This window comes from Pseudophryne corroboree, chromosome 9, assembly GCF_028390025.1.
Source record: "Pseudophryne corroboree isolate aPseCor3 chromosome 9, aPseCor3.hap2, whole genome shotgun sequence".
In the NCBI taxonomy this organism is placed as follows: Eukaryota; Metazoa; Chordata; class Amphibia; order Anura; family Myobatrachidae; genus Pseudophryne; species Pseudophryne corroboree.
In genome coordinates, this window is record NC_086452.1 from 396,855,865 (window position 1) to 396,879,727 (window position 23,863).

The window sequence follows — 23,863 nt, forward strand, 5'->3', positions numbered from 1 at the left end:
GTGTGTGTGTGTGTGTGTGTGTGTGTGTGTGTAAGTGAGAGGTATGTGTGTGACAGGAAAGGATTAAAGGAGGCATATGAGCATTTCTACAGGACTATGTACAGAGCACACACCTGGTCTGGGCACACGCTACCTTATAAATATATGGAGGGGTGTCCGTTCTGAATGTGTGTGTGTGTGTGTGTGTGTGTGTGTGTGTGTGTGTGTGTGGGAGAGGCATGTGTGTGTGTGTAAGTGAAAGGCATGTGTATGTGTTTAAGTGAAAGTGGCGTGAGTGTGTTTTTAAGCGAAGGAGGCATGTGTGTGTGTGTGTGTGTGTGTGAAAGCGGCGTGTGTGTTTTTAAGTGAAGGAGGCATGTGTGTGTGTGTGTGTGTGTGTGTGTGTGTGTGTGTGTGTGTGTGTGTGTGTGTGAAAGCGGCGTGTGTGTTTAAGTGAAAGAGACGTGTGTGTGTTTAAGTGAATGAGGCGTTTGTGTGTTTTTTTAATATATATCTAGTGTTCACGCTAGGTGTCTTTCACAGGGCGCTGCGCCCTGCCCCTTTTTTAGACAGCCGAATCCCACCCTGCCAGTTTTTGTGCACCCTGCCGCCCCGCCGTTTGCTGCCTGCCGGACCCCGCCACGCCGCCGGACCCAGCCGTGCGCCGCCGGACCCGGTAAGCACATGAGAGTCCCCCTGGGCTAAATTAACCTTGTAAGTATTTTGCAGCTGTAACTTCAATCTCAGTGCTCTCTACCTGGTGCAGTGTGCCTCAGTGCTCTCTGTCTGGTGCAATGTGCCTCAGTGCTCTCTACCTGGTGCAATGTGCCTCAGTGCTCTCTGTCTGGTGCAATGTGCCTCAGTGCTCTCTACCTGGTGCAGTGTGCCTCAGTGCTCTCTTCCTGGTGCAGTGTGCCTCAGTGCTCTCTACCTGGTGCAGTGTGCCTCAGTGCTCTCTACCTGGTGCAGTGTGCCTCAGTGCTCTCTACCTGGTGCAGTGTGCCTCAGTGTGCTCTACCTGGTGCAGTGTGCCTCAGTGCTCTCTACCTGGTGCAGTGTGCCTCAGTGCTCTCTACCTGGTGCAGTGTGCCTCAGTGCTCTGCCTGGCGCAATGTGTATAACGTGCTCTATCTGGCGCAATATGTATAACGTGCTCTACCTGTCGCAGTGTGTATAGGAGGTTCTACCTGGTGCAATGTGTATTAGGTGCACTACCGTGTGGTGTAATGTGAATTGCCACTATTATGTGGCCACGCCCCTTCCCCATGAAACAACGCCCCTAGATTTTTGCTGCGCGCCTTTGGCGCGCACTGTCCATCTTTTGGCCTATAGGAATGGGAGCACCAAGCATTATAGTATGTACCTAAGTTTACCCATCTAACTTAAAAATGTGCCCTCCCGAATGGAAAAATGTGCCCTCCCTGTGATCAGCAACCTGCCCTAAAAAAATCCTAGAGTGAACACTAATTATATCGGCACACCGCTGCGCCAAAGCATCTCCATCGAGACCTGCTGGCGGGTGAGGGAGCACTGTAGGTGTACTATAATGGTATGCTGGTGTCTGTTTTATTGTAATGACTGACTTGGAGTGCGTCCACTTTGTATGTGTATCTATATTACTATTGGGAAAGGTACCTGAGCACGCTGCTACTGTTCACCCTTAGTGCCGGATAGCTACATATGGTATGTGTGTGTATATGTAGGGGGGCACCAACATTTATCATGTCTCCGGGCGACTGGGACGAACTTACGCCACTGGACAGCACCCAATAATGATCACCCTAAAGCTAATGGCACAAGGAGCTACATAACAGTGGCGTTTTTCAGAATTTTAATCTTTGCCTTTCTCTCATCATCATTTTCTTGGGCCCAAAGAGTAATGTTATAGTGTTTCATCTTTTCCATTACTCTTTTATTACTGTCTGTGTAGATCCTGAGTTCCAGCTCCACATGAGAGTTTTGCAGCTCAACATCCTATATAATAAAAGTCTAACATTGCTCCTCCCCTCTACAGGGGGAATTCAAGTGTTTTACATGCTGGGGACCAACAGAGTAATTCAAGTGTTGCTCCTTTGTATTGGTAATTCACAGGTAGAACAAGCATTATACATTTCTCAGTCACAGTTTTACCAGGATACATTCCGGATGCCGGCAGTCAAAATCCCGGTGCTGGAATCCTGACACATGGCTAGAAGGCCGGAGCTGGAATATCGACATTAGTCGATATGCGGACACTGGAATCCCTACAGCCAGCATCTCGATCATAAGTATGACGGGGACTGTTAGGATTAGGCCGCTGAGGAGGGGGTTAGGTTTAGGCACCACTGGTAAGGGTTAGAATTAGGCTGCGGGCAAGGGAGGGTTAGGCTGCGGGCATTAGGTTTAGGCACCACCAGGGAGGGTAAGGCGGGGGCGTGGGGGGGGATTCAGAGTTAGGCTTTGGGAATGAAGGGTTAGGAGGGTGGGGGGGGGGTGAAATTTACCAAACCTGTAGGGATTCCCTCCATCGGAATGCTGCTGTGGGTCTTCTGACCGCTGGCATACCGAATGCCGGGCACGCGTATCACACCCGTTTGACCGATGAAATTTAACATCTTGGGATTTAACAAGTTTTTTGTTAGTATTGTATACAAGTCTATGGGGGTCAATCCGACCTGATCATAGCTGAGCTAAATTTAGCACAGCTACGATCACTTACACTGACATGCTGGGGGGGACACCCAGCACATGGCTAGTCCGCCCCGCATGTCAGGCTGCCCCTCCCCGCACAAGTACAAAAGCATCGCACAGCAGCGATGCTTTTGTACTTGAAGAGTAACTCCCGGCCAGCGCAGCTCCTGCGGCTGGCCAGGAGTTACTCCTCCCTGCGGGCTGCCACACTCACGGTCCGGCCACGCCTGCTTTGGCCGGACCGTGCCCACAAAATGGCAGACAAATGCCGCCGTGCCGCCCCCTCCCGCCCGGCGACCGCCTCTGCCTGTCAATCAGGCAGAGGCGATCACTAGGCAATGACAGCCGTTGGCTGTCTCGCATGCGCCGGCACACTGCGGCGCAGGCACATGCGCACTTCTGACCTGATTGCTGCGCTGTGATGAACAGCAGCAAGTGATCAATGTCCCTTGTTCCGAAGACAATAGCCAAGAAAAATACAGTATTGTGATTTGTAGTCTAAGTGTTTGGTACTCTTCCCCATTGTCGGATCTTAAAGTCTCTAGTTTGTAACCCGATTGAGATTCTACTAGATTCTTGTAGGCCACAATTTCTTTATTCTATGACTACATCACAATTACTGCTTATCAACTCCAGATAAGGCTGTGAGACAGAGAAGCCGGCCGGGAGGATAAATATAAAACGACCTGAACGCATTACAGGTTAAAGGACACATGTCTGACAAACCCTTATTATAGCCAGCAGTGTGGTATAAGAACATGGCCCTCATTCCGAGTTGTTCGCTCGCTAGCTGCTTTTAGCAGCATTGCACACGCTAAGCCGCCGCCATCTGGGAGTGTATCTTAGCTTAGCAGAATTGCGAACAAAAGATTCGCAAAATTGCGAATAGAAAGTTCTTAGAAGTTTCTGAGTAGCTCGACACTTACTCTGCCACTGCGATCAGTTCAGTCAGTTTCGTTCCTGGTTTGACGTCACAAACACACCCAGCGTTCGCCCAGACACTCCCCCGTTTCTCCAGCCACTGCCGCGTTTTCCCCCGAAACGGCAGCGTTTTTTCACACACACCCATAAAACGGCCAGTTTCCACCCAGAAACACCCACTTCCTGTCAATCACACTCCGATCACCAGAACAAAGAAAAATCCTTGTAATGCCGTGAGTAAAATACCAAACTTTTGAGTAAAATAACAAAGCGCATGCGCTCTGCGAACATTGCGCATGCGCAGTATGCGACTAATCGCAATATGCAACGAGCGAACAACTCGGAATGAGGGCCAGGGACTGTTCTCTTTGAATGTTTATTGCAGCACAAATTGCTGAATGAGGACAAAACTACTATATGCATGAACTGCTACATAATAACAATACACTGAGTGCATGATACTTTTTGGATACTAACAAAAGTTGTGGAAGAAGTTTATTGCAACACAGTATGGTGTTGTTATTAACTCTGTTTCTGGTTAAGTGGTTAATACAAGGACGTTTTGCATGATCTGACCAATTACTAATATAAATTTACACTGCCTAGAAAGTGTGTGATTATTTCTCTAAAAGGAGCTTTTTATCATATGTGTGTGTTTTTTTATGTTTTATGTGTGATGCTGGCCAGTATCATGAATGTATATGTTGAATAATTTATTTATATAATAAATCTACATCAGATTGAATAAGTGCATTCTCATTGTTTCTTGTTTTGTGCTGTTTGAACTGCCTCAGCCCAAAATGTATTTTCAAGGTCAGCATCATTCAGCATAGCACAAGCACTTTGCACTCACTTATACCGTCTTGCTCTGGCATATACAACATCAGCGCCATAACTACATGTGTGCCAGGTGTGCCTGGCACACAGCGCAGTTGCCCTGAGGGCGCAACGGCCAGCGGCTTGTAATTAGTCAAATTGACTCATTACAAGCCTCATCTGCAGTGTGCGCCGTGCTGGAGAAGCCGGTCCGGAGGCAGGGGAGAAGAGCACCAGCGCCGGAGGCAGTGGAGAAGGAGGAGGAGGGAGGGGGACTGGAGCCGCAGCAGCGCTATGTAATTGGTAGAGGCGCTGCTGCAGCAGTCCCCTCTCCTTCCGTATTGGCTCCCGGGCGCTGGTGTGAATGCTAAGATGCGGTTCCTTCATCCCAGCATTCACAGCGGCGGCGGGCAGCCAATACGGAAGGAGAGGGTACAGCTGCAGCGGCGACTCTACCAATTACATAGCGCTGCTGTGGCTCCAGTCCCCCTCCATCCTCCTCCTCCCCTGCCCGGGATCTGTCAGCACGAGAAGCCTGACTGCCAGCGGGGAGAGATGGTAAGTATCTCTCTTTCTCTCTCTCTCTCTCTCTCTCTCTCTATTTCTCTATCTATTTTGTCTGCTGCAATGTGTAAAAAGGGGGACTGGCTGCCGTAATGTGTAAAAAGGGGGACGCTGTCTGCCGTAATGTGTAAAAAAGGAACGCTGTCTGCCGTAATGTGTAAAAAGGGGGACACTGCCTTAATGTGTAAAAAGGGGATGCTGTCTGCCGTAATGTGTAAAAAGGGGACGCTGTCTGCCGCAATGTGTAAAAGGGGGACGCTGTCTGCCATAATGTGTATAAGGGGCTCTACCTGGTGTAGTGGCGCTACTGTGCAGCGTAATTTGAATAATGGAGACTGCTGTGCACCGTAGTATGAATTGGTATTATTTTGTGGCCACGCCCCTTCCCCAGTAAGCCACGCCCCTATATATTTTTCAAGCGCCTACGGCGCGCACTGCCACTCTCTTGCATGGGGGGGGGGGGGCAATGCCGTTTCTTGCACACAGCGCTAAAATGCCTAGTTACGGCACTGTACAACATGTTTAGTTATTCTTGATTCCATCATTTCTCATGAAGTCCAAAAAACATTTATTTTGGTACTCTTCCCCATTGTCGGATCTTAAAGTCTCTAGTTTGTAACCCAACTGAGCTTCTACTAGATTCTTGTAGGCCACAATGTCTTTATTCTATGACTGCTATGTTCAAAGCCGACTCACTATTGTTATACTGCTCTTCTGCGTACCTTTTTGGTGTTTTAGGGGGTAAATTTAATTGAGGGCGGAAGATTAAAAAAAAAAAAAAAAAAGACCCCGGCAGTTTCCCGTAGCAGCAAGTTTTTCCTATTCAATTAAAGGAGAGCAAATGATATGCAGTGATTTCTACTTGGGTTGTTGTTTTTTTTCACGCAACCCCAAAGCAAGTCTGATGTATCCTACAATTGTTATTTTTCTTACGTCCTAGAGGATGCTGGGGACTCCGTAAGGACCATGGGGTATAGACGGGCTCCGCAGGAGATAGGGCACCTAAAAAGAACTTTGACTCTGGGTGTGCACTGGCTCCTCCCTCTATGCCCCTCCTCCAGACCTCAGTTAGATCTTGTGCCCAGAGGAGAATGGGTGCACTGCAGAGAGCTCTCCAGAGTTTTCTGTGGAAAAAGAATTTTGTTAGTTTTTTTATTTTCAGGGAGTCCTGTTGGCAACAGGCTCCCTGCATCGTGGGGCCGAGGAGAGAGAAGCAGAGCTGGCTTGTAAAGTTGGGCACTGCTTCTAAGGCTACTGGACACCATTAGCTCCAGAGGGAGTCGGAACACAGGTCTCACCTGGGGTTCGTCCCGGAGCCGCGCCGCCGTCCTCCTCACAGATGCCGAAGACAGAAGCCGGATGAGAAGGCAGAAGACATCTTAGGCGGCAGAAGACATCAGATCTTCATGAGGTAAGGCACGCAGCTAGTCACACACACACAGAGCAGCACTGAAGGGTGCAGGGCGCTCGGAGGTGGGGGGGGGGGCGCCTTGGGCAGCAATAAACCTCACATTTTGGCACAGATACAGTGGGATTAGACTGCGGAGACAGTAAATCTCTGATCCCCCACCATTTTATTGAAAAATCACTGGGACCGAAGCCCGCCGTCGGGTGGGCGGGGCTTGATTCTCAGCACTAACCAGCGCCATTTTCTCCACAGAAGCTGCATGAGGAAAACGCTGGCTCCCTGGTCTCTCCCCTGCTGAACACAGGCTGGAAAAAAGAGGAGGGGGGCACTTTGGCAACGCAGTGAGTGGGAATTGGCATAATATATATATATAAAAAAAAAAAGCGCTATCTGGATATATATTTTTTTTCCCAGTGTTGTTAAGCGCTGGTGTGTGCTGGCATACTCTTTCTCTGTCTCTCCTTAGAACCTGGTTGCGGTTTTGTCCCCTTATAGGTTAATCCCTGTGTGTGGGGGGTGTCGGTACGTGTGTGTCGACATGTCTGAGGCGGAAGGCTTCTCCAAGGAGGAGATGGAGCAAATGAGTGGTGTGTCCCCGTCGGTTGTGCCGACTCCAGATTGGATGGACATGTGGCATACATTGAATGCAAGTGTGGCTTCTTTACATAAAAGGCTTGATAAGGCTGGTTTAGGGGGGACATCAGGCGGTCAATCCTCAGATTGGACCGACTCACAGGGCCCGTCGGGGTCTCAAAAGCGTCCCTTGACACAAGACACTACTACCGACACGGATTCTGATTCCAGTGTCGACTATGACGAAGTAAAATTGCACTCTAGGGTGACTAAAACCATTCAGTGTATGATTGTGTCAATAAGGGATGTTGTTAGGGTCTCCTGCCCTGTGCTGCCACGTCGTCATGGCAACCGGGAGACAAGTGCTAGTGGAGTAACCTGAGCGCAGCTGATACTCCGGTTCGGGTCTTTTGCTGTGCAGTGGTTATAGGCTCTGTGCACGGCAGGGGATCCGGTGCTGGTTTTTGTGCTCACAGTCTGTGAGGTCTGAGTGGGGCGTGGACAGCACCTGCTTTATAAGGCCTCTTTTCAGGGTAAGCAGATGCTGCTGAATCTTTGTTGGTTAGTCAGTTCATGAAAGTTAGCCAGTACTGTGTAGCTTTGTATTTGTTTGTTGCTTACTGCAAATAGGCCTGGGGATTTGGTATTACACTCTGCCAATCCAGACCTAGCAGTAAGACTGGAGTCAGTCGTTTAGCTTGCTGGGGTTCTGTTACTACTCTGTGAACTTAGCAAGTTTGCGGCTGTATTCTAAGACTTGCCTGTCTAATCCTGTCTCACTGTGCTAGGTGTCAGGGGTCAGTTTAGTGGCAGTAAGCTAAAACCTGTGCACTGCAAGTGAGAATCAGGATTGTGGAGTTTCTCCTTGTGTCTATCATTCCATCTCTGACCAAGGAGTTTACTGCCACACCCGTTGGTAACCCTTTAGGGTTTTGCTGTTGCCCTTAGCAACAGCATTTCGGGTTCTCTACGTATTAAAACACAACATCTTGCTATTTCCATCTGAGCAGTTCTAATACAAGGGAGATACCCAGTTCCTTAGCCTCTGGGCTTCTCTGTTCACTTTGTGTGTATTTTGTTACCCTATCACCTTCTGTGTACGTTATGTCATATTCCCCAGTTTGTCTGTGAGTCCATTTGTTTTGCATAACAGTTCAAACACCAGTACATTCCTGCAGACACTGGAGTGCATAACAGTTCTGACACCAGTACTTTCCTGCAGGCACTGGTGTGCATAACATATTCAGCAGCCTAATACTCCTGTTGAAATTTTGTGGGAATATGGAGCATACCCCTCAAAATACGTTGCAACAGGTGGTCGATCAGGTGCAGGTCCTGACTCGACAATTTAATGATTTGTCCATTAAAATGCACACCTCCCAGGCTGCTGGCGGAGCTCCCGCAGCAGCAGCACCTGCAGGGGTTAAGGAGCCGAAAGTAAATCTCCCGGATCGTTTTTCTGGAGATCGCTCGCAGTTCTTTTATTTCAAGGAGAGCTGCAAGCTATACTTCCGGCTTAGGCCTCAGTCTTCTGGGTCGGAGATTCAGCGGGTGGGCATAGTGATTTCCTTGCTACAAGGAGACCCACAGGTCTGGGCATATGGGTTGCAGCCTGACTGTCCGTCGCTTAAAAGTGTTGATGCTTTTTTTACGGCACTGGGCATGTTGTATGATGACCCTGACAAGACGGCCTCAGCCGAGGCTCAGATTTCGATCCTTAAGCAAGGGCGAAGGCCAGTTGAGGTTTACTGTACGGAGTTTCGGAGGTTGGCCCATGATACCCAGTGGAATGACCCAGCCCTGAGACACCAGTACCGAAGAGGTCTTTCTAACCAGATAAAGGACCAACTGGTACAATATCCCTTGCCTGATAGCTTGGATCAGCTCATGCAGTTATCCATCCGGGTGGATAGACGGCTGAGAGAGCGTAGGCTTGAAAGGGAGACTGAGATTTCCTACCTTCCCAAGGGAACCTCAGACTCTGAGGAATTTTCTGAGGAGCCTATGCAGATTGGGGCTACCCGCCTCTCCTCGCGTGAGAAGACGCGGAGGAGACAGCAGGGCTTGTGTTTGTACTGTGAGAATAAAGGTCATGTGGTAGTATCATGCCCAGAAAAGCCGGAAAACTTCAGGGCCTGAGGGTGATGGGAAATATCCTGTCAGGCCAGAAGTCAGAATTTCCCAAGAAGACTTTTATCATTCCGGTGACCTTGAAGATCCTCGGTCAAACTGTCAAGACTGAGGCCTTTGTGGACAGTGGGGCCGACGGGGTTTTTATGGACCGCCAATTCGCCCTGAAACACTCTGTTCCCTTAGTACCCTTGGCATCGGAAATTGAGATTTGTGGGTTCAACGGGGAACCATTATCCCAAGGTAAAATTACCTCTTGCACTAGCCAGATTTCTTTGTTTATTGGAGCCACACACTCTGAAAAATTGTCCTTTTATGTGACTGTCTGTACTTTTGCCCCATTGGTGTTGGGGTTACCCTGGTTAAGGGCCCACAATCCTCAATTTGACTGGGTCTCTGGGGAGATTCTTAGTTGGGGTACTGATTGTTTCAGGAGTTGCTTGAGCCTTCCAGTCAGGCTCTCGCAGCTAAGTTTGCCAGGATTGCCAGGGTGTTATGCAGATTTTGCGGACGTGTTCTCCAAAAAAGTTGCAGAGGTACTACCTCCCCATCGCCCCTATGACTGTGCCATTGATTTGTTGCCAAATGCTAAGCTTCCCAAGAGCAGGTTGTACTCCCTGTCACGTCCTGAGACTCAGGCTATGGCAGAGTACATTCAGGAGAACTTGGCTAAGGGATTTATCAGACCTTCACAGTCTCCAGTTGGGTCGGGGTTCTTCTTCGTGGGTAAAAAGGACGGTTCGTTGCGACCCTGCATCGACTTCAGGGAATTGAACCGTATCACGATTAAAAACTCATACCCACTGCCTCTCATTTCGGTCTTGTTTGACCAGCTTCGTACTGCCACCATTTTTTCTAAGATTGACCTACGCGGTGCGTACAATCTAATCCGAATAAGAGAGGGGGATGAATGGAAGACTGCCTTTAATACCCACTCAGGGCATTATGAATATTTGGTGATGCCTTTTGGGCTCTGTAATGCCCCGGCAGTCTTCCAGGATTTCATGAATGATGTGCTCAGGGAATATTTGGATAGATTCTTAGTTGTATACTTAGATGACATCCTAATCTTCTCCCATTCCCTGGAGGAACATCGGAAGCATGTACGCTTAGTCCTCCAGAAACTCAGAGACCACCGGCTTGGGGCGAAGCTGGAGAAGTGCGAATTTGAAGTTCAGCAAATCGCATTTCTAGGATATATTATCTCCCCAGAAGGTTTCCAAATGGAGGGTTCCAAGGTACAGGCAGTCCTGGATTGGGTGCAGCCCACTAGTTTGAAGGCGCTTCAGCGTTTCCTGGGCTTTGCGAATTTTTATAGACGATTTATCGCTGGATTTTCGTCTATAGTGGCGCCCTTGGTGGCACTCACTAAGAAAGGGGCGGATGTTGCTCACTGGTCTTGTGAGGCTAAAGCGGCTTTTGCCCGTCTCAAAAGGGCATTTGTTTCGGCCAAGGTGCTGCGACACCCAGATCCAGAGCGTCCTTTTGTGGTGGAGGTGGATGCCTCTGAGATGGGTATTGGGGCAGTGCTTTCTCAGATGGGAGTGTCTGATAATCGCCTTCATCCCTGTGCTTACTTTTCCCGTAAATTTTCGCCTGCCGAGATGAATTATGACGTGGGTAACCGGGAATTGTTGGCTATTAAGGATGCACTCGAGGAGTGGAGACACTGGCTTGAGGGGGCTAAGTTTGTGGTCTCAATTCTCACTGACCATAAGAATCTGGCATATTTAGAGTCAGCGAAGCGTCTCAATGCCAGGCAGGCACGATGGGCTTTGTTTTTTGCTCGCTTTAATTTTTTGATAACATATCGCCCTGGGTCAAAAAACATCAAGGCTGATGCGCTCTCGCGGAGTTTTGCTCCAATCCAGGAGACCACCGAGGAGCCGTTGCCCATTGTTTCCCCATCATGTATTAAAGTGGGCATTACCCAGGACCTCTTATCATTAGTCCTTAGAGCACAGGAGCAGGCTCCTCCAGACCTTCCGGTAGGTCTTTTGTTTGTGCCTCCTAGGTTAAGACAGCGAGTGTTCCTGGAATTCCATGCCAAGAAGTCGGCAGGTCACCCGGGTATTGCCAGAACTCGGGAGTTGCTATCTAGGGCGGTGTGGTGGCCCTCGGTGGCTAAGGATGTGGATCAGTGGGTTCGGGCATGTGACATCTGTGCCCGAAATAAGACTCCTAGAGGGGTTCCTGTTGGCCCATTACATCCACTCTCTATCCCATCTAAGCCATGGACCCACATTTCAATGGATTTTGTGGTGGACTTGCCCAAATCCTCGGGGATGACAGCCATCTGGGTTGTCGTTGACAGGTTTTCGAAGATGGCGCACTTCGTTCCACTGGTTGGGCTGCCATCAGCCAGACGCCTGTCTGAATTATTTATGCTGCATGTTGTGCGTCTCCACGGGTTGCCACTTGATGTGGTCTCTGACCGCGGATCCCAGTTTGTGGCCAAATTCTGGAGGGCATTTTGTTCCGATCTCCAGATTTCTGTCAGCTTGTCGTCAGGCTACCATCCGCAGTCTAATGGGCAGACTGAAAGGGTGAACCAGTCCTTGGAGCAGTTCCTCAGGTGTTATGTCTCCAAGTGTCAGACTGACTGGGTTGCTCATCTGTCCATGGCGGAGTTTGCCTATAACAACGCGGCTCACTCTGCTACAGGGATCTCTCCCTTCCTTTGTGTGTATGGGCATCATCCTAAGGCCAATTCTTTTGACCCCCTGGACTCCACGCCTGGTGGTTCCTCTGTGGTTTCGGTCCTTAGAGGTATTTGGCGGAAAGTGAAGAAAGCCCTTGTGTCTGTGTCATTAGTGACCAAAAGGGTTTTTGATAAGCGGAAAAGACCCTGCAGCTTCAAATTAGGAGACTTCGTCTGGTTGTCAACCAAGAATTTGAAGTTGAGACAGCCATCTCATAAGTTAGGCCCCCGGTTCATCGGCCTTTATAAGATCACCAGGGTTATCAATCCGGTGGCATTTCAGTTAGATCTGCCCCGTTCTTTGGGTATCAATAAAACATTTCATTGTTCCCTTTTAAAACGGGCGATTAGTAATCCTTCTTCCAGTGGAAGACCTTCCCCTCTTCTGATACGTGGCCAGAGGGAGTTTGTTGTTGAAAGGATTCTTGACTCCAAGGTGGTTCGGGGTCGGCTGTCATTTTTGGTGCACTGGAAGGGGTATGGCCCGGAGGAGCGGTCGTGGGTGCGCAGTTGTGATCTTCATGCCCCCAGACTGATACGCTCTTTCTTCTCGCAGTTCCCCGATAAACCCGGTGGTAGGGGTTCTTTGACCCCTCGTCAGAGGGGGGGTACTGTTAGGGTCTCCTGCCCTGTGCTGCCACGTCGTCATGGCAACCGGGAGACAAGTGCTAGTGGAGTAACCTGAGCGCAGCTGATACTCCGGTTCGGGTCTTTTGCTGTGCAGTGGTTATAGGCTCTGTGCACGGCAGGGGATCCGGTGCTGGTTTTTGTGCTCACAGTCTGTGAGGTCTGAGTGGGGCGTGGACAGCACCTGCTTTATAAGGCCTCTTTTCAGGGTAAGCAGATGCTGCTGAATCTTTGTTGGTTAGTCAGTTCATGAAAGTTAGCCAGTACTGTGTAGCTTTGTATTTGTTTGTTGCTTACTGCAAATAGGCCTGGGGATTTGGTATTACACTCTGCCAATCCAGACCTAGCAGTAAGACTGGAGTCAGTCGTTTAGCTTGCTGGGGTTCTGTTACTACTCTGTGAACTTAGCAAGTTTGCGGCTGTATTCTAAGACTTGCCTGTCTAATCCTGTCTCACTGTGCTAGGTGTCAGGGGTCAGTTTAGTGGCAGTAAGCTAAAACCTGTGCACTGCAAGTGAGAATCAGGATTGTGGAGTCTCTCCTTGTGTCTATCATTCCATCTCTGACCAAGGAGTTTACTGCCACACCCGTTGGTAACCCTTTAGGGTTTTGCTGTTGCCCTTAGCAACAGCATTTCGGGTTCTCTACGTATTAAAACACAACATCTTGCTATTTCCATCTGAGCAGTTCTAATACAAGGGAGATACCCAGTTCCTTAGCCTCTGGGCTTCTCTGTTCACTTTGTGTGTATTTTGTTACCCTATCACCTTCTGTGTACGTTATGTCATATTCCCCAGTTTGTCTGTGAGTCCATTTGTTTTGCATAACAGTTCAAACACCAGTACATTCCTGCAGACACTGGAGTGCATAACAGTTCTGACACCAGTACTTTCCTGCAGGCACTGGTGTGCATAACAGATGTGTTGCATATTGTGGATGAACCCTCGGTCCCCAACACAAGGGTACACATGTTTAAGGAAAAGAAACAGATTATTAACTTTCCCACATCTCATGAATTAAATGAATTCTTTGGAAAAGCTTGGGAGACTCCGGATAAGAGACCGCAGATCCCCAAAAGAATTTTTATGGCATACCCTTTCCCTAAGCAGGACAGGGAGATTTGGGAATCACCCCCCACTGTGGACAAGGCCCTGACGCGCTTGTCCAAGAAAGTGACGCTACCGTCTCCTGACACAGCAGCCCTTAAGGACCCTGCAGATCGCAGGCAAGAAACTACCTTAAAGTGTATTTATTCTCATACGGGTGCTGTGTTAAGACCGACAATTGCGTCGGCATGGGTGTGTAGCGCAATTGCAGCTTGGACAGATGAGCTGACAGATCAATTTGATACTATGGATAAGGATACTATATTCCTAACTCTAGCCCATATAAAAGACGCAGTCTTATTTATGAGGGATGCTCAAAGGGACATTGGATTGCTAGCTTCTAGGGCCAATGCCATGTCTATCTCAGCGAGAAGATCCTTATGGACTCGCCAATGGACGGGTGATGCGGATTCCAAAAAACATATGGAAGTACTACCCTATAAGGGTGATGTATTGTTTGGGGATGGGCTGACGGACCTGGTTTCCACAGCTACAGCAGGTAAATCAATTTTTTTACCATATATTTCCCAACAGCAAAAGAAAGCAACACCCTATCAGATGCAGTCCTTTCGGTCGCACAAGTCCAAAAGAGGTCGGGGATTCTCTTTCCTCGCCAGAGGTAAGGGCAGAGGCAAGAGAGCACCTGCTTCGGCAGGTGCCCAGGAACAAAAGTCCTCCCCGGCTCCTTCAAAAACCACAGCATGACGCTGGGACTCCCCTGAGGGAGTCCGCACCGGTGGGGGCACGTCTTCGACTTTTCAGTCAGGCCTGGGTCAGTTCGGACCTGAATCCCTGGGTGTTGGAAATAGTTTCCGCGGGTTACAAATTGGAATCCGAGGAGGTGCCCCCGAGCCGATTTTTCAAATCGGCCCTACCAGCTTCCACATCGGAAAGGGATGTAGTGTTAGCTGCAATTCAAATGCTGTGTATACAGCAAGTGATAATCAAGGTTCCCCTGCACCAGCAGGGAAGAGGTTACTATTCAACCCTATTTGTGGTCCCGAAACCAGACGGTTCGGTCAGACCTATTTTGAATCTAAAACCCCTAAACCTGTACATAAAAAGATTCAAGTTCAAAATGGAATCTCTCAGAGCAATAATAGCCAACATGGAGGAGGGGGAGTTTATGGTGTCTCTGGACATAAAGGATGCATACCTTCATGTCCCCATATATGCCCCCCATCAGGAATACCTGAGATTCGCTGTACAGGATTGTCATTACCAATTTCAGACGTTGCCGTTTGGACTTTCCACGGCCCCGAGGATTTTCACCAAGATAATGGCGGAAATGATGGTGGTCCTGCGCAAGCATGGAGTCACAATTATCCCATACTTGGACGATCGCCTGATAAAAGCGAGATCAAGGGAGAAATTGCTGAGCAGTGTGGAGCTCTCTCTGAGAGTGCTCCAGCAACATGGTTGGATTCTAAATCTACCGAAGTCACAGCTGATTCCGACAACTCGACTATCGTTCCTAGGTATGATACTGGATACGGAACAAATGAAGGTCTTCCTCCCAATAGAGAAAGCCCAAGACATCCAGAACATGGTCAGAGACCTGCTAAAACCGAAAAGGGTGTCAGTTCACCAATGCACTCGAGTTCTGGGGAAAATGGTGGCGGCCAACGAGGCCATTCCCTTCGGAAGGTTCCATGCAAGAACTTTTCAATGGGACCTTCTGGACAAGTGGTCCGGGTCCCATCTACACTTACATCGGAAAATAACTCTGTCCCCAGGAACCAGAGTGTCCCTCCTGTGGTGGTTGCAAAGTGCTCACCTGCTGGAGGGTCGCCGGTTCTGGATTCAGGACTGGATCCTGGTTACCACGGACGTGAGCCTCCGAGGATGGGGAGCGGTCACACAGGGAAAGACTTTTCAGGGTCTTTGGTCAGACCAGGAGTCCTGTCTACACATCAATGTGTTGGAACTCAGGGCCATTTACAACGGCCTTCGACAGGCGGAGAGTTTTCTTCGAAACCTACCGGTTCTGATTCAATCAGACAATGTCACAGCAGTGGCTCATGTGAACCGCCAAGGCGGGACAAAAAGCAGAGTCGCGATGGCGGAAGCCACAAGGATCCTTCGCTGGGCGGAAAATCATGTAAGCGCTCTGTCGGCTGTCTTCATTCCGGGTGTGGACAACTGGGAAGCAGACTTCCTCAGCAGACACGATCTCCATCCAGGAGAGTGGGGACTTCATCAAGAAGTCTTTGCAGACGTAACACGTCTTTGGGGAACTCCTCAAATAGACATGATGGCGTCACTCCTCAACAAAAAACTTCGGAGGTATTGCGCCAGGTCTCGGGATCCTCAGGCGGTAGCAGTAGACGCACTGGTAACACCGTGGGTGTTCGAAACGGTCTACGTGTTTCCTCCTCTTCCTCTTATCACGAAGGTGTTGAGGATCATAAGACGAAGGAGAGTACAGACGATACTCGTTGTCCCAGACTGGCCTCGAAGGGCCTGGTACTCGGATCTACAAGAGATGCTCACAGGAGACCCCTGGCCTCTTCCTCTGAGGGAAGACCTGTTGCAGCAGGGGCCCTGTGTATTTCAAGACTTACCGCGGTTACGTTTGACGGCATGGCGGTTGAACACGAATCCTAGCGAAAAAGGGGATTCCGGAAGAAGTCATCCCTACTTTAATAAAGGCTAGGAAGGAGGTAACGGTAAAACATTATCACCGTATCTGGCGAAGGTATGTGTCTTGGTGTGAGACCAAGAATGCACCTACGAAAGATTTTCATCTGGGTCGTCTTCTCCACTTCCTACAGACAGGAGTGGATATGGGCCTGAAATTAGGCTTGGTTAAGGTACAGATTTCGGCCCTCTCGATTTTCTTTCAGAAGGAATTGGCTTCTCTTCCAGAAGTCCAGACGTTTGTAAAGGGAGTGCTGCACATCCAGCCCCCTTTTGTGCCTCCAGTGGCACCATGGGACCTGAACATGGTGTTGCAGTTCCTAAAATCACACTGGTTTGAACCGCTTAACAAAGTTGAGTTGAAATTTCTTACTTGGAAGGTGGTCATGTTGTTGGCTTTAGCATCAGCAAGGCGAGTGTCAGAATTGGCGGCTTTGTCACACAAGAGCCCCTACTTGATTTTTCATGTGGATCGAGCTGAATTGAGGACACGTCCGCAATTTTTGCCTAAAGTGGTTTCGTCGTTCCATATGAATCAACCTATTGTGGTGCCTGTGGCTACAGGTGACCTGGAGGATTCCAGATCCCTGGATGTAGTCAGGGCCTTAAAAATTTATGTAGCCAGGACGGCTAGAATTAGGAAAACAGAGGCTCTGTTTGTCCTGTATGCGGCCAATAAGATTGGCGCTCCTGCTTCAAAGCAGACTATTGCTCGCTGGATCTGTAATACGATTCAGCAGGCTCACTCTACGGCTGGATTGCCGGTACCAAATTCGGTTAAGGCCCATTCCACTAGGAAGGTGGGCTCTTCTTGGGCGGCTGCCCGAGGCGTCTCAGCTTTACAACTTTGCCGAGCGGCGACTTGGTCGGGGTCAAACACTTTTGCTAAATTCTACAAGTTTGATACCCTGGCTGATGAGGACCTAGCGTTTGCTCAGTCGGTGCTGCAGAGTCGTCCGCACTCTCCCGCCCGATTGGATGCTTTGGTATAAACCCCATGGTCCTTACGGAGACCCCAGCATCCTCTAGGACGTAAGAGAAAATAAGATTTTAAACCTACCGGTAAATCTATTTCTCCTAGTCCGTAGAGGATGCTGGGCGCCCGTCCCAGTGTGGAAACTCTGCAAGACTTGTATATAGTTGTTGCTTACATAAGGGTTATGTTACAGTTGACATCGGTCTTGGACCGTTACTGTTGTTTTTGTTCATACTGTTAACTGGTTATGTATGTTCCAGGTTACATGGTATGATTGGTGTGGGCTGGTATGATTCTTGCCCTTGGATTGCTAAATCCTGCCTTGTATTGTCCATCTCCTCTGGGCACAGTTCTCTAACTGAGGTCTGGAGGAGGGGCATAGAGGGAGGAGCCAGTGCACACCCAGAGTCAAAGTTCTTTTTAGGTGCCCTATCTCCTGCGGAGCCCGTCTATACCCCATGGTCCTTACGGAGTCCCCAGCATCCTCTACGGACTAGGAGAAATAGATTTACCGGTAGGTTTAAAATCTTATTTTTTAGGAAAAATCACTGGAACTTGCTCTGGCACTCTTGCGGCATCCCACCTAAGGACTAATTAAGCAATTGGAGTTCCAATTAACTTAATTAGTCTGTAATTAGAAAGCAAAAATGTAAACTGCACCGGTTAAAGAAATGTGTATATGTATAATGATTGTTATCTGTAAGAACTGATTATTAAGTTGAGGCTTCAATCCTCACTTTTGGGAAACATGCACATAAGGTAATGCGCTCCTTACTCTTGTGTATAAAAAGATTCCCATCAGTGGTGCTCCCGTGAGTCAGGTAACATCAATGTAAACACAAAGAAAAAGGAAAAAAGAAGACTCTTGTTGGGAAGTACTCTGATACAGATAATCTCTTGTGGTCAAATACCCATTACTGACTAAAATACAATGCTTTAATTATTCTCATTAAAAATTATATAGAGGAGTTCAGTAAGCGCCAATGTATGTTATTCCATAACACTGCGAGAATATGAAGAAAAATATACATATAATTCATAGTACAAATACCGTCATGTAAGCCGAAATGGGTATGTCTGTGGTTTATTTGGTAATTACAATATGGTTGCTAAATAACCTATTATTGAAAAAAATATATAATATATGACCATCATTTAGAACTGCTTATATCCCACTTGGGAAGATAATTTTAGCAGATAGCTGAATCATAGGTCATAACCGAGATGTAAAGCGATGCTCAGTATTAGTGATGAATGATTAGTGATATTTGCAGTACCAGGGTGTTCCAAGGTGGTCTCCCATCCAAGTACTAACCCGGCCCTCCACTGCTTGGCTTCCAAGATCAGATGAGATTGGGCATCTCCAGTGGGGTATGTCCGCAGACTTTACGCTCGCCTATATTATCACACTGTATCCCAGTGATTGGGCACAGAGAGTGGTAGAGTTTACCAATAATACGTCTTGTATGAACCACAGATATAAAAACTGAATGAGATAGTTGGGTGTTTGAAAAATTATATCGCAATGGATAACCCGTAGTAAACATTTACATTCAACCACTCATTAGATATCCATATAAGGTTTCACGGTTAGACCGCCGATATACCAGTAGGCAAAAATTGTTTGTATAGCAATATCCATGCATATATGTCAACCAGACAGAAATATAAAAAACACAACGTTTGACCAGACCAGAGATAGATACCTCCAAATTTGGTATCCAACCATTAGATTGATCCAAACAGCAACATAAGAAACACTAGGTTTAACCAAATAAATGAGGATACCTCCAAATTCAGTATCCAAACATGGGTTATTTTCTTGAACAGAGGTAGATGTTTAGTATAGGAATTGCTATAGTTATTCCAATAGGTAGCTCAAAAAGAGAGAGAGTCAGAAGGAAGGCATCACTTATGTAGAATACCATAGCATAATATATGCCCTGTAATGAATGCCTATCCGTATCTCCTTATTTAATTTTCTCAAAAGGAGACATCTAAGAGCTGCCAATTAGTGCAGAATTACCCACTGTTAAAGTCAAAGAAATATTGTGATGCATAACATAGAAATAATTGATGTATCAGGATCCAGTATCCTAGCAGAAGTATGTAACCCACACTTAAATATGCAAGAGTTCTCTTATTGCATATATGCTGGATCAAATAGTGGCATGTAAGGTAATATGTGTTTGGGATATTGCTGCAGTCACTGGTACATATGTTTTTTTTTAGTAGAAATTGTTATGACAGCATAAATTAAATCCAAAGATGGAGCACAAATCGCTGCAAGAGATTGATGGTGATGTGTTAATGCTGGTGTCATTTTATATACGTTACCCAAAACCGGGTGTTGTTCTAATCTATATTAATAATGTACTTAACACACGGATTCAACTAATGCATGTTTTTTTGCAATTATTTCTATGTTATGCATCACAATATTTCTTTGACTTTAACAGTGGGTAATTCTGCACTAATTGGCAGCTCTTAGATGTCTCCTTTTGAGAAAATGAAATAAGGAGATACGGATAGGCATTCATTACAAGCAGTAGCGGATCTTGTCACGGGCAAGCAGGACTTTTGCCCAGGGCTCCGCACTAGGGCAAGATCCGCTGCTGCTGTGTACCCCCCGCTGCCCGCTGCCCCCCCGCTGCCCCCCCCCCCCCCTGCTGCCGCTGTGAAGGGAAACTAGACGCGTACGCGTCTAGTTTCCCTTCGTGGAGAGGTCCTTTACTGTGCGGTGCGCGATGACGTCATCGCGCACCGCACATCATTTCAGTCTGTACAGGGGGCGTAAATGACCACGCCCCCTGTACGAAGCCACGCCCCTATTGCTGCCCGGGGCGCACAGAGCGCCAGAACCGGCCCTGATTACAAGGCATATATTATGCTATGGTATTCTACATAAGTGATGCCTTCCTTCTGACCCTCTCTCTTTTTGAGCTACCTATTGGAATAACTATAGCAATTCCTATACTAAACATCTACCTCTGTTCAAGAAAATAACCCATGTTTGGATACTGAACTTGGAGGTATCCTCATTTATTTGGTTAAACCTAGTGTTTCCTTTTGTTGCTGTTTGGATCAATCTAATGGTTGGATACCAAATTTGGAGGTATCTATCTCTGGTCTGTTCAAACGTTGTGTTTTTGATATTACTGTCTGGCAGAGGCGTAGCTAGGGTTTTTCGGAGCCCAGCGCAAGATGGAAAATAGCACCCCCACACACACACACACACAAAAAAAACAAAAAAACAGCAAAAGAAGCATGTGCGCGCTGCGTGCGGTGAAAGGGGTGTGGCCACGCTCCAGAAGGGGTGTGGCCACTGAAAATGGCCCACAGTGCCAGTTACATTGCCCCACAGTGCCAGATACATTGCCCCACCGTTCCAGTTACATGCCCCACAGTGCCAGTTACATTGCCCCACAGTGCCAGATACAATGCCCCACAGTGCCAGTTACATTGCCCCACAGTGCCAGATACAATGCCCCACAGTGCCGGATACATGCCCCACAGTGCCAGTTACATTGCCCCACAGTGCCAGATACAATACCTCACAGTGCCGGATACATGCCCCACAGTGCTGGATACATTGCCCCACAGTGCCAGATACATGCCCCACAGTGCCAGTTACATGCCCCACAGTGACTGTTACATTGCCCCACAGTGCCAGATACATGCCCCACAGTGCCAGGTACATTGCCCCACAGTGCCAGTTACATTGCCCCACAGTGCCAGATACATGCCCCACAGTGCCAGTTACATGCCCCACAGTGCCAGTTACATTGCCCCACAGTGCCAGTTACATTGCCCCACTGTGCCAGTTACATGCCCCACTGTGCCTGATACATGCCCCACACTGTGCCTGATACATGCCCCACTGTGCCAGTTACATGCCCCACTGTGCTCTCTCCCCCCCGGTCACTCACCGCTTGCTCTGATATGTGAGGGGAGGAGAGCGCAGCACAGCGCCTCTCCTTCCCCTCACTGCTCCAGGTCTCCGGCGGCTGTGTGGCGCCGGTTCGCTAGCCAATCAGAGCTTGCGGACCGGCAGCCAATCAGGAGCCGGTCCGCAAGCTCTGATTGGCTAACGCCGCCGGAGACCGGACACAGCAGCGCTGCTGGCAGCGCTGCTAGGGCTGACAGCGGCGGTGAGGGGAGGGAGAGACGGTGCGCTCTCCTCTTCTCACATTTCGGCGAGTGGGGCATGATGCCCTAGCCGGCGGCGGCGCCCCCCTCTCCTGGGCCTGCCAAGGCGCCCAGGGCACGTGCCCCACTCGCCCTACCCTAGATGCGCCTCTGCTGTCTGGTTGACATATATGCATGACTATTGCTATACAAACAATTTTTGCCTACTGGTATATTGGCAGTCTAACCGTGAAACCTTATATGGGTATCTAATGAGTGGTTGAATGTAAATTTTTACTATGGGTTATCCATTGCGATATAATTTTTCAAACACCCAACTATCACATTCAGTTTTTATATCTGTGGTTCATACAAGACGTATTATTGGTAAACTCTACCACTCTTTGTGCCCAATCACTGGGATACAGTGTGATAATATAGGCGAGCGTAAGGTCTGCGGACATACCCCACTGGAGATGCCCAATCTCATCTGATCTTGGAAGCCAAGCAGTGGAGGGCCGGGTTAGTACTTGGATGGGAGACCACCTTGGAACACCCTGGTACTGCAAATATTTGCCGCCTATTCATCTCTAATACTGAGCATCGCTTTACATCTCGGTTATGACCTATGATTCAGCTATCTGCTAAAATTATCTTCCCAAGTGGGATATAAGCAGTTCTAAATGATGGTCATATATTATATATTTTTTTCAATAATAGGTTGTTTAGCAACCATATTGACCCATTTCGGCTTACATGACGGTATTTGTACTATGAATTATATGTATATTTTTCTTCATATTCTCGCAGTGTTATTTAATAACATACATTGGCGCTTACTGAACTCCTCAATATAATTTTTAATGAGAATAATTAAAGCATTGTATTTTAGTCAGTAATGGGTATTTGACCACAAGAGATTATCTGTATCAGAGTGCTTCCCAACAAGAGTCTTCTTTTTTCCTCTTTCTTAGTCTGTAATTACTCACCAGCCAAAGTGATGTCTTCTTCATCTAGCGTTGAGAGTCGGTCTTCTGCAGCAGCTGTATGTACAGTGGGGCAAAAAAGTATTTGGACAGCCACAGATAGTGCAAGTTGACCAACTTACAGAGACGAGAGAGGTCTGTAATTTCCATCATAGGTACACTTCAACTGTAGGAGACAGAATCTGAAAAAAAAAAAACCCTAGGAAATCACATTGTGTGATTTTTAAACAATTTATTTGTATATTCTTGGTGAGAATAAATATTTGGACAATCAAAAAGTTTAACTCAATACTTTGTAATATAACCTCGGTTGGCAATTACAGAGGTCAAACGTTTCCTGTAGTTCTTGACCAGGTTTGCACACACTGTAGCAGGTATTTTGGCCCACTCTTCCATGCAGATCTTCTCTAGATCTGTTATGTTTTGGGGCTGTCGGCGGGCAACATGGACTTTCAACTCCCTCCACAGATTTTCTATTGGGTTGAGGTCTGGAGACTGGCTAGGCCACTCCAGGACCTTGAAATGCTTCTTACAGAGCCACTCCTTAGTTGCCTGGGTGGTGTGTTTGGGGTCATTGTCACGCTGGAAGACCCAGCCACGTTCCATCTTCAATGCTCTTACTGAGGGAAGGAGGTTTTTGCCCACAATCTCATGATACTTAGCCCCATTCATCCTCTCCTTAATATGGATCAGTCGTCCTGTCCCCTTTGCAGAAAAGCACCCCCAAAGCATGATGTTTCCACCCCCATGCTTCACAGTGGGTATAGTGTTCTTGGGATGCCATTTATCATTCTTATCCCTCCAAACACGGCGAGTGGACTTTATAAGAAAAAGTTTGATTTTGCTCTCATCTGATCACATTACATTCTCCCAATCCTCCTCTGGATCATCCAGATGGTCACTGGCAAACTTTAGACAGGCCTGGACATGTGCTGGCTTAAGCAGGGGGACCTTTCGGGCGCTGCAGGATTTCAATCCATGACGACGTAGTGTGTTACTAATAGTAACCTTTGTGTCTGTGGTCCCAGCTCTCTTGAAGTAATTGATAAGGTCCCCCCGTGTAGTTCTGGGCTGATTCCTCACCGTTCTCAAGATCATTGTTACCCCTCGAGGTGAGATCTTGCATGGAGCCACAGGTCGAGGGAGATTGTCAGTGAACTTGTATTTCTTCCATTTTTTAATAATTGCGCCAACAGTTGTTCTCTTCTCACCAAGCTGCTTGCCTATTGTCGAGAAGCTCATCCCAGCCTTGTGCAGCTCTACAATTTTGTCCCTGGTGTCCTTAGACAGCTCTCTGGTCTTGGCCATGGTGGAGAGGTAGCAGTCTGACTGTTTGAGGGTGTGGGCAGGTGTCTTTTATACAGATAACCAGTTCAAACAGGTGCCATTAATACAGGTATAGGCAACAGCCCAATCACTCCATAGCAACGTTTCGGTTTATTTCAGTTGAAATAAACCGAAACGTTGTTGCAGTGGCGTGCTGCTCATTATGGATTGCTGAGTGGCGGGTATTTATGCATTTCCTAGAAAACACTGTAACGTAGCATTTCATTTGCAGATACAGGCGCGGAGGCACACAGAACATAGGCATGCCACATATCATTTTACTCAGCAGAGTCTGCCTGTGCGTCTTATTCAC

At 47.9% G+C, this 23,863-nt stretch overlaps 2 pseudogenes; one reads left to right on the top strand and one right to left on the bottom strand.

Annotated features, from left to right (window-relative positions):
* Positions 1–18,375: 18,375 nt before the first annotated feature.
* On the bottom strand, positions 18,376–18,495 carry LOC134961959 (5S ribosomal RNA; annotated as a pseudogene).
* Positions 18,496–21,690: 3,195 nt separating this feature from the next.
* On the top strand, positions 21,691–21,810 carry LOC134961960 (5S ribosomal RNA; annotated as a pseudogene).
* Positions 21,811–23,863: the final 2,053 nt, after the last annotated feature.